General features: G+C 46.0%; 1 long non-coding RNA gene across 2 annotated transcripts; it reads right to left on the bottom strand.

The window, feature by feature from the left end:
- Positions 1-6,438: 6,438 nt before the first annotated feature.
- LOC136361987 (uncharacterized) lies at positions 6,439-8,418 on the bottom strand. 2 transcript variants are annotated; one of them, XR_010743710.1, is made up of 3 exons: positions 8,167-8,418; positions 7,563-7,696; positions 6,439-7,442 (listed from the first exon to the last, which is right to left on the bottom strand). It is a non-coding gene; the product is annotated as an uncharacterized lncRNA (long non-coding RNA). The 2 variants fall into 2 exon arrangements; XR_010743711.1 differs by having other exon boundaries at positions 8,318-8,418.
- Positions 8,419-10,350: the final 1,932 nt, after the last annotated feature.

The following is a 10,350-nucleotide window of genomic DNA, read 5'->3' as shown; positions in this document are numbered from 1 at the left end:
TGCATGCTAACAGGGCTCGGAAGCAGGACTCCCTAATACGATAAGACCCTTCAAAAAAAGCAAGCAGCTACTTTGCTCACATGCTTTGAGAGCTGCAGTTTCAGGCCAGTTCAAGAATTCATTTAAACAAGAAAATTCATATCTCTTGAAAAGCATGATGGGTTCAGCTTAGTTTGATCCCCAGTGCCTGTAGGGATGCACCCCACAGACCCAGCAAGTGTTTTCCACATAGGGAAAAGTTTAATACTCTCCCCTTCAAGTAGAAGCCAGAAACGTCTTTGCTGTACTGAAAAGGATTGGCTCAGTACCAAGGGAAGCATCTACAGGACTTTGTCACCATTCTTCAAACCCTGTATCTCTATTGCCTGCAAGCCAGATTGTCCCTCCTAGAACATTCAGTATTTAGGAAGGAACCCAAAGGAAGTGAAAGATTTTCTGAAGTGTTTTAGCAGACACTTGCGCTCGGCTTATCATTTTGTTTTCTGTAACGTTTGTTATTTTGTTATTTTTCCTTATTAAACCTTTTGCTTTACAAAACATCTCTGAAGAGCGGTCTTGCTAATTAATTTTAGCCACTTCTCTGCAAAGGCTGAACCGTCAGCCAGGTTGATAAGATTCATTAATACATTAGCACATGGTTGATAAGACTCTGGCCACGTGTTAACCTGTATCAAGTGCCATTATAACCTCTTTGTGAAATTGCTGATTTCAGTGCACTTCTGCAAGTTTCTGTGCTTGCTGATAGTTAAAAGTAGAGAAAATTACAACATGTGGGGGTAAAATGTATGTGTCTGTCTGGAGGAGCATAGCGAGGTGTTTAGCCAAGATTTGCCCATGATGGCAAAGCCAGAAACACACGTTCCCTGGCAGCCTTTGTGGTGGTTTCAGGAAACTGGGAACAGTGTGCTGGCTGGTGAAAGCCCAAACTTCCATCCAGTCTCTCTGACTGATGTCCCCCAACCAGATTTTGGTGGGGGGTCACCCAACTGTGGTGGCTTTTTTTTTTTCAGCAAGACATAAAGCAGCTGTGGCTCGTGCTGGCAGGACTGGCCACCTGAGCACAGCAGCTTCAGGTGCCACACCACAAAATTCTGCATTTTCATGGGGTGTGCTGAGGAGGGATCCACACGGACTTCCATACATTTCCAAGCTCTGATGCGCTAACCACAGTAGCCTGTCAGCAGGCTGGATCACTGCCATGCTGAGAAATTATGAGTACAGTAATTACAGAAGTATGACATTTGTAACCAGAAGGCGAAGAATGGGAAAAGTTGCAATTGTCCAATGCCACAAGTCCCTCTTATGTATTAATAGCTACTCATAACCTTGCATCTTTACTAGGGCAATTATAGCATTTTTAACATTTTAGTTTAGTTTAGGAATATCAGTCAAGTTTCCCAATGCATTTTATTTTTCAAAAGCCAAAGTGATATGATTCTTTTATATACTGTCAAAAGGAGTTGACTTATTTAGAGATCTTTTCAACTTGTTAATATGTTACTTTTCTTCTAATTGCAGAAATGCTCCAATTAATCATAATGATCATTTACTCAAGTGCCCATTAATTCTCTTCCACAAATAGCAATGCTCTATAGCATTGGAAAAAAAATAGAATCAATGACCACATCTCTGATGAGATAATTTTATGAACGGCTGGAATACAAACGAAAAGCCATGCAATAATAAAAGAAAAATAAAAAAAGAGATAAACCAGTAATTGCTCTTCTTTTTTAGGGCATAGTAATAAATGTGAGAATTCAGATGTGCAAACATTACGGTCTGCTTCTTCAATGGCAGCTCAAGCAGAGGGACAAGGAAAAGAAAATTGATGGCATGCACTAGAGCAGAATAGAAGGATAACAGTTTTATAGTCGTGCAGCTCAGATGGCTCAAAGGTGACATCCACCACAGGGAAGCCAAGAGTAATCCCAGGGAGTGTTTAATCTCATTTAGCTGAATTAAATCACTGTGTTCGAAGACTTACTGCAAGTTTACAAAGGCAAATAGTAAAGTTCAGAAATAATTCAGTGCTACAGGGGAAATTACCAACAAGAAATGGCTAAATTCCCAGTCCACGGTAGCATTGCAACCACACGGCACCGAGCATGAATTCGCTCCTCTCATCTCATCCTCTAAAAGAGCAACCAGCTCAGCGACTGAAGCCCATTAGCAAATTGCTGCCTGGCTGGAGCGAGGACAGAGGCAGGGAGGAGGGGAGATTCCTGCCAGCACGGATCCTCCCCGGCCACCTCCGGGTGCGGCGGCACATCACCATCTCCCGCCCTGAGCTCCCGGCGAGGCGGCGGTGGAGCCCACACACCCGCACGGCGCAGCTGTCTGTGAGGGCAGCCCGGCGGAGGAGCCCTTGCTGTCCCCACACACCGAGTGTCGGGCGTGGCGCTGAAGAGGGCCGGCTGTCAGAGCAGCGGGCTCCTGGGGACAGGCGTCAGCGCTGCCCGGCGATGCTGCTCACAGCCGGCAGCACTGTGTCACACACTGCGGACACCTCACCCTGCCCCAGCACGGTGTCACACACTGCGGACACCTCACCCTGCCCCAGCACTGTGTCACACACTGCGGACACCTCGCCCTGCCCCAGCACTGTGTCACACACTGCGGACACCTCGCCCTGCCCCAGCACTGTGTCACACACTGCGGACACCTCACCCTGCCCCAGCACTGTGTCACACACTGCGGCACCTCGCCCTGCCCCAGCACTGTGTCACACACTGCGGACACCTCGCCCTGCCCCAGCATCGGCTCCGGCGGCACTGAGCTCCCCGCCACGGAAAGCAGCGAGCCGGGATTGTATCCCTGGAAAGAGCGCGCCCAGCATTGACCTTCCAGGGCAGCGGCGGCTGGAGAGGAGGCTGCAGCGAGGAGGTTTGAATGTCGAGGGGCTTTTGCACGCTGTCAACACAGAAATAATTTAAGCCTGAGATGAGAGAGGCAGAAAATGACCTCATCCTTCCTCTGTAACCTTGCTGCTCCCAAAGGTTTTAATATGATCCTCCAAGCTGAGCTGTGCTGCTGCAATCTGTCGAGAGGTTCGAGGGGGGCAGAACACAGCTTTATGGGGGAGGGAGCAGTCCTAGGTCTAAATGGGGCTTGGAAGCTCTATATCATTTTAGTTACCGAATTTGTCTTCCCAAGAGCAGACTTCAGACGTAAAACGTAGCAGTTAAACATATGAAATAATTTATGGAATATCTGGAATGTTGTCAAGTCCAACACCTCAGAAGCCAACCAAGCAGGCCATGGCCCTCACAGGGTTTAGTAAGGATACAGTCAAATCTTGGAGTGTGTTTTAAGAGCAAATCTGCAGAGTTCATTCCTACACTCCAGAAAAATTATCAGATCAAGGAGATTCACATTGTTTTGAGGACTCCAGTGTAGCTTTGCTTGAGGGATGGAAGGATGATTCAGGAGAGCCCTCTCTTTAAGAGGAGGACTGGAATCACATCAGAAATCTGGGATTTTCAGTGGACAATGACACTCAAATGCCAGTTATTTCTGACACAGTTTAGAAACGGAGAAGTTTTCACATCTTTCTGGTGCAGGTGTCTGCCTCCCAGTAGAACAAGGAAACACCAAGGTCAGCAGCCTCAATACTGCACTGGCCCCCCAATCTCTCCCCGTTCACCCTGGGCATTGTGAACACCACAGGCTGAGCTAAGGCTCCAAATTCCCTGCTGGCCTTTTTCTCCTTGACCTATAGAGGCAACTAAGTCCCATGTAATGAAGGTAACTTAGGAAATCTCACATGCACTTCTATTCCAGCCTCAGCTTGGATGTAACTCAGACCCAAAATGATGAATTTCAGCACATAAAGCATCACACAGAGCCCTGAAATTAATGATGCTCCTCCAAACACCAAGCAGTTACCATGAATTTACAAGTGTATCTATTTTCTAATGTTATATTGTTATTTCTTCAAGGAAAGTATTTGTATATACAGATCAGAAAGAGTAAAGCTGGATTATAAATAGGGAAAAACTTCATCTTAATGGAGAGGGTGAAAACAGCTAGCTGAAGCCAGAAGCTGCAGCTTTACTACAAACAGAGAACTGTGCTTCTCTTCCCTACCATTTTAAGATCATTTTAGATTAATTGGTAAACATCGAGCTATATATGCTACTCATTGGAACCTCTGTAGTCACTTAACACAGATTAATTAGTGCTAGTGTTATGACCTAGAATAGTTTGAAAGTCAAGTCCCTAAGATGTATTTTCATAAGATGCAGTAGTGCTGTCTCAGGAGACACCAGGTATTGTAACTTATTGTGCTGTTAAAATATGTGTAATCAATATGTCTGCAGCTTTAAAATTTTACAATATTCTAATAAGGCATAAAAACCTATTGGTATCACTCCCATCAGTATTAATGATCTTAACACAGCAGGTGTTATCAGACCTAACAAGACATGGTATTTCCTATTTCATGCTTAGATGCTCCTCTCTCTTGATTCCCAGAAGCTGAGGAAGCTCTGTTTTAATAATTTGATAATACTACAGGCAGAGTCACTTTGGGCACAGTTCTGCCCAATTTCCTTCATGCTGAACCAGGCAACATCCCTCATCTCCTGTGATTTCTGAAGCAAGGTAGAGGCAGGAGTCCTGCAGACCAGGCACATTCCAGAGTCATTTGTAGTACAAGATTTTTACCAGAGTGGACAAGTTGCAGTTATATTTGCAGGCTGCAGTCTTTGTATGAAAACATTATCTTTATTTTAGGAAAATATATGCTTAAGACAGAAATTCTCCTTCATTGAGCCTTTTCCCTGGTCTGGGAGAAAAAAAAAAGAAGAAATAATCACTATAAACAAGGGGTAAAAAACATACCAGAGTATTGAACTGGCTAGAAAACAAGATAAATAAAAGAAATTCAATTTAGGTTAATTAATTATATAGCACCTTTTTTTGGTTGTTTGTTTGTTTGATTTGTTGTTTTGTTTTGGTTTTTTTGTGAAAGAGAGGTGGGATCTGTCCAGCCAAGACTGCAGGTGTAATGAGATAATGGCTGCACAAGATGTGCAGCTGGGAGGTGCTCTGGGCCATGCCAACACCATGTCCTGGGCAGCATTTACTGGACACAAGTAAGTCATGAGCTGTCAGCACAGCTGGCACACTGAAATGCCACTTGGTCCTGTGAGCAGCTCTCTGTTGGTGCATGCTGGTGCTAGATATCCATGTCCTATGAATGGTCCTTCTATAGGAAAGAAACCCCACAGCCCAGAGATGTCCATATTTTGCTCATCGACCAAAAACAATTTTGGGATCAGCAAACTCCTGAGTTGGAACACTCAGCGTATTAAATTCCAGGAAAGGCAATTAATGGCTTTGTACCTTGGTTTCTTTATTTGCAGCACAAAGTGCTCTGAGGTACCCCATTGAGAAGGAGATATTTTCAGACTATGATGCAGCACTGCCAAATGCTGCTGCTGATTATGTCTCATGAAAAGTGGATGGTTGGATGCACATTCTGCATCCTATTGCAGGGGAAATGCAGTACTGAAATACTTCTCACTGTTAAAAGAAAATTCTCTCACTGGAGAATTCTCATTGAAGTATTAAAATCTACTTCTGTGGACTTCCCAAAGACATCTAATCTTTGAATCTCTGGAGGGTGGCAGTTTTAGAAGAGATGCCATTATAGCTGCTAATTGTGGGATGAATTATGCAAGAATTTATTATTGATTCAAGGGTAGCCTGCTCAGGCATGCAATCAAAGCCAAGGCAGAGCAGAGGGGAAAGGATGATGTTTCTGTAGTTAACTAACTAAGCTCATCCACGACCCAAGAAAAACCCAAGGCAAAAGAAGCAGCTTGCGAAGTGGAGCATTTTCCATAGCAAATCACCTTCTCCAGACCTATAACCCACCTCTAGTACCAGACCGTTCTGGAGCAGAGCCCATTGTTAGATGAATCCATTCTCAACCCAGAAATACATCTCCACCCCTAGCACCCCCCAGCCATCCGCAGGGTCAAAGGCAGGAACCCATCTGGCTGTGGACCCCCAACCCAACCCACGTGGGTCTGTGCCCAAGGTGAAAAGACCCAAAGAGCCCTGGATACAGACCAGAGCTGCAGAAACACCCAACACAGCTAAAAATAACAACCAGAGCAAGGCCATGTAGCCACAGAAAGCCACAATTTAGAAGAGAAAATGTGCTGACAGCTTGGCACTGCACTGAAGTTTGACAAGGTCTGTTCAAGGAGTAAAGAGATTGAGGAAAGAGAGGTTTTACTGGAGAATTCAGAGGGTACTGAAACTAAAAGCACACAGAGCCCAAACAATGACACAGGGGTTACGGACACTCATCAATTTGTTTTTCAAAGAGAAATTAGAAAGAGGTCGCTTAGAAAGTCAGGAAGGCCAGAGGTAAGCTAGAGGAAATAAAATGGGCTTGCACAGCAAGTCAGTCACTGACAAATATAAAACAAACCATGCGGAGGTTTAATAGCATGTTTAGCATTTTGAGTAATGGACATAAAATTTGCTTTTCTCAACTTGACCTTTGTTAACAACCTTAGGCACAGCAGGGCTCTTATCCTGCAGCATTCCCTTTACTAAACTCATCATGTCTCTGAGTGCTAGAGACCATTTCCTAATGTAATCAGAAGACAGATCAGTAGTAATGACAATAATTATATAAATATGTATATAATGCCTATGAATCTATGCATTCTCACGCACATGTGCACACAAACACATGACACTTAGAACAACTCTCCAGTGGAAATGTTACAGTGACATTTAGGCAGAAAAACATCCAGCAGAGATCTTACACTAAAACCATCTCTGATGCTGCTGCACAGAAAATGGCAACAGAAGTACCAGAGAGGAAAAAAAATAAAATCAGTAAAGCTAAGCAACTCTTTAATACCCCACCAAAAGGGTTTATTTTAATTGCAGCAGGACACTGGCATGTTTCTAGAGTCAGCCACGTGTTCTGCTAAATAATCTTCTTTAAAATATTATAAATATGCAGAACTTTCAGAAGTAGGTCAGTGGCTCAACATGTTGTAGCAAATAGCTCAGATAAATACCAGTCATTACCCTGTGGTCTGCAGTCAGTAGGAGATCTGACACACTCTGCAGCAAGTCGAATTCACTGCATTAGAGGACCATACCCCAAGTGATACCACAGCTGAGTCTGGTAACATGCCTCCCAACCAGCAGAGAAATCAAGCTCTCCCTCTCATCTTTTAAGTTGTCTCACAATCAGCAAGGGCAGGGGGACATGAGAATTCAAGACACAGATTTAATGAGCAAAATGAAATCTGCTGCTCGGGATAAACCCTGATGGCAAGTGCCAGCTCTGCCGGAAAGGTGACTTCAAAATCCTGCCTCGAGCATTGGTCCAGATGTGCTAAAACCCACCGTGGGAGGAATGTCTCCGTGCAAGCCCCAGATGAGCCTTTTGCAAAGTTCCCTGGGACCTGTAAAAGCCAAGCACCGGCTCGCACAAAATCCTCCTGTGGATTTGGAGCCCTGAATCCATGCGGTGCAGCTCCCCTCGCCCACCCCCCTTTTCCAAATGGATTTCAGCAAGCACTTACCATCAGCAAGCTCAGAGCAGATTCGGGAGCACGCTGCACAGCCATCTCCTCTCTTGCCACATACAAATCCTCCCCACGACTTGGTCAGCCCTGGCCCTCCGTCACAGCAAAGCATCCACAGAGCCCACAGCTAACTGCAGGGAGAGAAACCCCAAATCAGGGTCGGAGAGCATTTGCAAGAGGAGGAGAGGATGGATGAGGGGGTGGGGAGGAGAGGAGGGAAGGAAATAACCTTCACAGCCAGGGAAAGAAGCTTAAGCTAGGCCAAATTTTACACTAGAGAGAAGAGGAAAATGAAACAGAGAGCCGGCTGGAGAAACAAGATATCGGGAACTGCAGGATATTTAAAGCTCAGGCGCACGCCACCACAGAAAGCAGCAGCAGCAGCATAGGACATGTATCAAACACCTACATGACAGGTTAGGTCCAAGCCATCCTCCCCCTGCCCCAGCTCGCGGACTGTAATTAATTGCTCTTAATTGCCATGGTCCTCACTCCACCTAGATAAATCCTAGGTAGCACAGGAGTGCCGTGCCCCTGACTCTGCATCTTCCTCCCTGCCCTGGTGATGCTAGCGCAGATAACGTCAAATATCGCCACGTACCGCTTCCAACAGGGTCAGTGAAACCTCTCCTCTCCTCGCAAAGCCTTGCTTCGCCTGCTCGGGAGGGCAGACGCCTGCAGAACACAGACATGAGCAATGAGAGCAGCCACAGCCAGGAAGCACCCGGTGCTCACTTGAGAGCAACAATTACCTTTATCACATTCGAGCGAGAGCCGGGTTACTCACTGACCCTTTTCACCTCAAGCCCCCCCTCAAAGAAAGCCTCTTCCTCCTCCTCCTCCTCCCCTCCAAATGGACTCAGCTCCCCATGGAGCTAACACACTTCCCAGAAACATGTAATTACACAGGCGGTTGTGTTAGCGCTCTGATCACGCTGCCTGTACCGCCTGGAGACGGCAGGCAGGCACCCCCCTTCCCTCCATTCCCTTCCCTCCCCTCCCTGCCCTGCCTTCCCAAGGAGATCCGTGCTGCCATCCCCCGCCGGGCTCCCGCGGCTCCGGGGGGCCGCAGACGGCTAATCGGGAAAATGGGGCCGCTTAAGGCGCGCAGACAAATCAGCCCTGAAAATAAGCCCCTTGTTTAAATGTTAGGTGTAAATGGAAGATGGCTCTTGAAAGCCTTTAAAAATAAACAGAGCATGCTGGTAGGAAGGCCGGTCCTCTAAAGCAGGTGTGCCCTGACAGACCTGTCAGACCCCTGTTCTGTGGGGCTCAGAAAGCCGCCTGGATTTCAGTGTGTCAACACTCATAATCACCCCTCTGAAAAAGCAGAATTTTGGCTTCATTTCCTAAAACGTTAGGCTCCATCTAATGACAATGTCTGTTCATCTTCCAACTCCCACGTGCACACTCCCCTCCCTCCCCCCACGATGATTTTGGAACCCAATTAAAAGTTTCAGACAAATTCAGCCAGAGTTGAATTCTCTGACACATGTCATTCCTGCAACTTTTATAGAAATTGGCACCAGGATAGAGAAGAGAATCAAATTACTGTCTCCATGAAGAGAGCAGAAATCCTTCCTTGTGTTCTGGAAGTTACATCTGGCAGGTCAGCTCTGGCACGTCAGCTCTGGAGCACTTGTTTGCCCAAACTCTCTTGATCACCTTTCACTACGTTTTAGCAAAGGGAACACAGGGACCTGGGGGATTGCAGGCATTGCCCTCAGAAGGTCATCCAGGACATCTGTGGCATAGTCATACCTCCCCATTCCTATGGTGCAGTGACAGGTAGGGAAACTTGGTTTGTTTCATTTAAATCCACAGATCAGTGAAATCCACTCCCCTCCCCACAATCTGCATCACCAAGGCTGGGTGGTGATGGCAAGGGCTTCCCTCTCCCAGCACATTTTCCACCAAGAGGTGTTGGAGGGGGAAGCCACTCAAGCACAAAGGGGTCGCCTCTCAAGAGGCAGTCTAAACTCAGTCATGGACACACTAAAAGGCATTTTACGGGATCCTCTCTCCTTGATTTTGGGTCACAGACATCAACACTCAAGGAAAGTCCTTTGTCCTACACCTGGAGGTGGCATTTACTGATTTCTTTCTGAGACCTGACTTTTTTTCCTGTAGTGACTGCAGCTCCTGTGATCACACATGTGCCAGCAGCTATGCTTGTCACCACTCCTTGTGTGTAAGTCATCTCCACTGAGAGAGAACAGGGGCACAACTTCCTTAAATTCACAAAGGTACTCGAGCATCAGGAGCTCTGTCCTTCAGCCAGTTGCTTCAACCCACCAAAAAGCTGAGACAGTTTCAAGGCATTTTTTAATCACAGGGCCCATTGTGGCTGTCTGCAGTGGGTCACGCTTTCCTCACAACCATCTGAAGCTATGAGCTGTCACACGATGTGATCTGCTCCCACCCTCCTAAGAGATTTGTCTTCATCCCTGAAGACAAAGAGCTTGTTTGCTGTTGCAAGGAGCGGCGAAACAAGCTACTTAAATGTCTCTTGAAAGGGGAAAATATGCATAATAAAAGATTAAGGTAAGTTTTAAAATACATCTCAAAATGTCTCAAGGCGTCAGATAATAAAATATGTAACAAAATCTATTTCAACAGCACCATGACAAATATCCCAAGGCTATTACATTTCCCCTACACTAACCCAATCTGAAGTTCTGTGAGGAGGGGACTGCGGAAATGACGCGTTCAGTAGCTCTCAAGTTTGACAAGGTTTCTCCTTTGCCAAGAGATTTTAAGGAAACAGCCTATTCCTACATTTTTG

This window comes from Sylvia atricapilla, chromosome 5, assembly GCF_009819655.1.
Source record: "Sylvia atricapilla isolate bSylAtr1 chromosome 5, bSylAtr1.pri, whole genome shotgun sequence".
NCBI classification, from domain to species: Eukaryota; Metazoa; Chordata; class Aves; order Passeriformes; family Sylviidae; genus Sylvia; species Sylvia atricapilla.
The sequence above is the reverse complement of the archived record's forward strand: the minus strand, read 5'-3'. Positions and strand labels throughout refer to the sequence as shown.